The sequence below is a fragment of the Triticum aestivum genome, chromosome 7D (genome assembly GCF_018294505.1).
Source record: "Triticum aestivum cultivar Chinese Spring chromosome 7D, IWGSC CS RefSeq v2.1, whole genome shotgun sequence".
Classification (NCBI taxonomy): domain Eukaryota; kingdom Viridiplantae; phylum Streptophyta; class Magnoliopsida; order Poales; family Poaceae; genus Triticum; species Triticum aestivum.
The window spans coordinates 29,150,595-29,156,189 of NC_057814.1; positions in this window are offsets into that span (position 1 = coordinate 29,150,595).

Consider the following 5,595-nt stretch of genomic DNA (forward strand, 5'->3'; position numbering starts at 1 on the left):
AAATAGAACAACCATTATTCTCGGATTTAAATGAGTAGCCATCTCGAATTAAACGAGATCCTGATACAATGTTCATGCTCAAAGCTGGCACTAAATAACAATTATTGAGGTTTAAAACTAATCCCGTAGGTAAATGTAGAGGCAGCGTGCCGACGGCGATCACATCGACCTTGGAACCATTCCCGACGCGCATCGTCACCTCGTCCTTCGCCAGTCTCCGCTTATTCCGCAGCTCCTGTTTTGAGTTACAAATATGAGCAACCGCACCGGTATCAAATACCCAGGAGCTACTACGAGTACTGGTAAGGTACACATCAATTACATGTATATCACATATACCTTTGGTGTTGCCGGCCTTCTTGTCCGCTAAGTATTTGGGGCAGTTCCGCTTCCAGTGACCACTTCCCTTGCAATAAAAGCACTCAGTCTCAGGCTTGGGTCCATTCTTTGACTTCTTCCCGGCAACTGGCTTACCGGGCGCGGCAACTCCCTTGCCGTCCTTCTTGAAGTTCTTCTTACCCTTGCCTTTCTTGAACTTAGTGGTTTTATTCACCATCAACACTTGATGTTCCTTTTTGATCTCCACCTCCGCTGATTTCAGCATTGAATATACCTCAGGAATGGTCTTTTCCATCCCCTGCATATTGAAGTTCATCACAAAGCTCTTGTAGCTCGGTGGAAGCGACTGAAGGATTCTGTCAATGACCGCGTCATCCGGGAGATTAACTCCCAGCTGAGACAAGCGGTTGTGTAACCCAGACATTCTGAGTATGTGCTCACTGACAGAACTATTTTCCTCCATTTTACAACTGAAGAACTTGTCGGAGACTTCATATCTCTCGACCCGGGCATGAGCTTGGAAAACCATTTTCAGCTCTTCGAACATCTCATATGCTCCATGTTTCTCAAAACGCTTTTGGAGCCCCGGTTCTAAGCTGTAAAGCATGCCGCACTGAACGAGGGAGTAATCATCAGCACGTGATTGCCAAGCGTTCATAACGTCTTGGTTCTCTGGGATGGGTGCTTCACCTAGCGGTGCTTCTAGGACATAATCTTTCTTGGCAGCTATGAGGATGATCCTCTGGTTCCGGACCCAGTCCGTATAGTTGCTGCCATCATCTTTCAGCTTGGTTTTCTCTAGGAACGCGTTGAAGTTGAGGGCAACGTGGGCCATTTGATCTACAAGACATATTGTAAAGATTTTAGACTAAGTTCATGATAATTAAGTTCATCTAATCAAATTATTCAATGAACTCGCACTCAGATAGACATCCCTCTAGTCATCTAAGTGAAACATGATCCGAGTTAACTAGGCCATGTCCGATCATCACGTGAGACGGACTAGTCAAGATCGGTGAACATCTCCATGTTGATCGTATCTTCTATACGACTCATGCTCGACCTTTCGGTCTTCCGTCTTCCGAGGCCATGTCTGTACATGCTAGGCTCGTCAAGTCAACCTAAGTGTATTGCGTGTGTTCCGAGGCCATGTCTGTACATGCTAGGCTCGTCAACACCCGTTGTATGCGAACGTTAGAATCTATCACACCCGATCATCACGTGGTGCTTCGAAACAACGAACCTTCGCAACAGTGCACAGTTAGGGGGAACACTTTCTTGAAATTATTATAAGGGATCATCTTACTTACTACCGTCGTTCTAAGCAAATAAGATGTAAAACATGATAAACATCACATGCAATCAAATAGTGACATGATATGGCCAATATCATTTTGCTCCTTTGATCTCCATCTTCGGGGCGCCATGATCATCTTCGTCACCGGCATGACACCATGATCTCCATCATCGTGTCTTCATGACGTTGTCACGCCAACGATTACTTCTACTTCTATGGCTAACGCGTTTAGCAATAAAGTAAAGTAATTTACATGGCGTTATTCAATGACACGTAGGTCATACAAAAAATAAAGACAACTCCTATGGCTCCTGCCGGTTGTCATACTCATCGACATGCAAGTCGTGATTCCTAACATCTTCTGGACATATCACATCACAAGGCACATGCTGCAAAAACAAGTTAGACGTCCTCTAATTGTTGTTGCAAGTTTTTACGTGGCTTCTATAGGTTTCTAGCAAGAACGTTTCTTACCTACGTAAAACCACAACGTGATATGCCAATTTCTATTTACCCTTCATAAGGACCCTTTTCATCGAATCCGTTCCGACTAAAGTGGGAGAGACAGACACCCGCTAGCCACCTTATGCAACTAGTGCATGTCAGTCGGTGGAACCTGTCTCACGTAAGCGTACGTGTAAGGTCAGTCCGGGCCGCTTCATCCCACAATACCGCCGAAACAAGATAAGACCAGTAGTGGCAAGAAAAATTGACAACATCTACGCCCACAACTGCTTTGTGTTCTACTCGTGCATAGTAACTACGCATAGGCCTGGCTCATGATGCCACTGTTGGGGATCATAGCAGAATTTTAAAATTTTCTACGCATGACCAAGATCCATCTATGGAGTTTACTAGCAACGAGAAGGAAGGAGTGCATCTACATACCCTTGTAGATCGCGAGCGGAAGCGTTCAAGTGATCGGGGTTGATGGAGTCGTACTCGTCGTGATCCAAATCACCGATGACCGAGCGCCGAACGGACGGCACCTCCGCGTTCAACACACGTACGGAGCAGCGACGTCTCCTCCTTCTTGATCTAGCAAGGGGGAAGGAGATGTTGATGGAGATCCAGCAGCACAACGGCGTGGTGGTGGAAGTAGAGGGGATCCCGGCAGGGCTTCGCCAAGCGCAAGCGGGAGAGAGAGGTGTCACGGGAGGGAGAGGGAGGCACCAGGGGCTAGGGTGCAGCAGCCCTCCCTCCCCCCCTTTATATAGGCCCCCTGGGGGGGCGCCGGCCCTGGGATCCCATCTACATGGGGGGGGCGGCCAAGGGGGGGAAACTTCCCCCCAAGGTCAGGTGGGGCGCCCCCCACCCCCAGGGTTTCCAACCCTGGGCGCAGGGGGAGGCCCATGGGGGGTGCACCAGCCCACCAGGGGCTGGTTCCCCTCCCACTTCAGCCCATGGGGCCCTCCGGGATAGGTGGCCCCACCCGGTGGTCCCGGTACAATACCGATAACCCCCGAAACTTTCCCGGTGGCCGAAACTGGACTTCCTATATATAATTCTTCACCTCCGGATCATTCCGGAACTCGTCGTGACGTCCGGGATCTCATCCGGGACTCCGAACAACTTTCGGGTTTCCGCATACTAATATCTCTACAACCCTAGCGTCACCGAACCTTATGTGTGTAGACCCTACAGGTTCGGGAGACATGCAGACATGACCGAGACGCCTCTCCGGTCAATAACCAACAGCGGGATCTGGATACCCATGTTGGCTCCCACATGTTCCACGATGATCTCATCGGATGAACCACGATGTCGAGGATTCAATCAATCCCGTATACAATTCCCTTTGTCAATCGGTACGTTACTTGCCCGAGATTCGATCGTCGGTATCCCAATACCTTGTTCAATCTCGTTACCGGCAAGTCACTTTACTCGTACCGTAATGCATGATCCCGTGGCTAACTCCTTAGTCACATTGAGCTCATTATGATGATGCATTACCGAGTGGGCCCAGAGATACCTCTCCGTCATACGGAGTGACAAATCCCAGTCTCGATCCGTGCCAACCCAACAGACACTTTCGGAGATACCCGTAGTGCACCTTTATAGTCACCCAGTTACGTTGTGACGTTTGGCACACCCAAAGCACTCCTACGGCATCCGGGAGTTGCACGATCTCATGGTCTAAGGAAATAATACTTGACATTGGAAAAGCTCTAGCAAACGAACTACACGATCTTTGTGCTATGCTTAGGATTGGGTCTTGTCCATCACATCATTCTCCTAATGATGTGATTCCGTTATCAATGACATCCAATGTCCATAGTCAGGAAACCATGACTATCTGTTGATCAACGAGCTAGTCAACTAGAGGCTCACTAGGGACATGTTGTGGTCTATGTATTCACACATGTATTATGATTTCCGGATAACACAATTATAGCATGAACAATAGACAATTATCATGAACAAGGAAATATAATAATAACCATTTTATTATTGCCTCTAGGGCATATTTCCAACAGTCTCCCACTTGCACTAGAGTCAATAATCTAGTTACATTGTGATGAATCGAATACCCATAGAGTTCTGGTGTTGATCATGTTTTGCTCTAGGGAGAGGTTTAGTCAACGGATCTGCTACATTCAGGTCCGTATGTACTTTACAAATATCTATGTCTCCATTTTGAACACTTTCACAAATGGAGTTGAAGCGACGCTTGATATGCCTGGTCTTCCTGTGAAACCTGGGCACCTTGGCAAGGGCAATAGCTCCAGTGTTATCACAGAAGAGAGTCATCGGGCCCGACGCATTGGGAATCACCCCTAGGTCGGTAATGAACTCCTTCATCCAGATTGCTTCTTGCGCTGCCTCTGAGGCCGCCATGTACTCCGCTTCACATGTAGATCCCGCCACGATGCTTTGCTTGCAACAGCACCAGCTTACTGCCCCTCCATTCAAAATATACACGTATCCGGTTTGTGACTTCGAGTCATCCAGATCTGTGTCGAAGCTAGCGTCGACGTAACCCTTTACGGCGAGCTCTTCGTCACCTCCATAAACGAGAAACATATCCTTAGTCCTTTTCAGGTACTTCAGGATATTCTTGACCGCTGTCCAGTGTTCCATGCCGGGATTACTCTGGTACCTTCCTACCAAATTTAGTTGAAAAAGAAAACAATTACTTGAAGAAAAAATTGAAAATAATTGAGGAGGAGAAGATGAAATTGGAGTTGCATGTTGCGGATGTCGTTGATGATCACAAGATCAAGATGGATGCAATGCGCTTGAAGATTAGAAAGATTAGAAAATATACCATTCATACCGAGGCTTGGTATAATTATGCCGATGGATCAATTGTTACCTTAGTTGCGATTATGATCGCATTTGTTGTTGCATTTAAATTTTTACATAGTTTCAATGTATGTTTTAATTAAATGCTCTCGAGAGCTACATATATGTTGTTCAATGAGAACTATGTATGAACTTTATGTTTTTATTTTTTCAATAATAACATTTGATCACTACTGTACTTTGGTTTTAATGTGATGATGAACTTCTATTAATTTGGTCACTTCTCTATTCATGATGTTTTGTAATGGTTTTTGACACACTTAATTATATATAATGCACGCAGATGGACCGACAATGGATGTATGGTGACAGACACACCTCCGAGTACATTAAGGGCATGCATAATTTTCTCAAAGTGGCTGAGGCAAACAAGCAGAATGATTTTATGTGTTGTCCATGCCCTATCTGTGGGAATACGAAGGCTTACTCTGACTAGAAAACCCTTCACATCCACCTGCTTGAGAAGGGTTTCATGCCACACTATAATGTGTGGACCAAGCACGGAGAAAGAGGGGTTATGATGGAAGACAACAAAGAAGAAGAGGAGGATGACAACTATCCGCCCCTGAATACGGTGATGCTGCAACGGGGGAAGCTGAAGATCAAGAGGAACCAGACGATGTGCCCGATGTTGATCTTCGCCGGGTCATTGT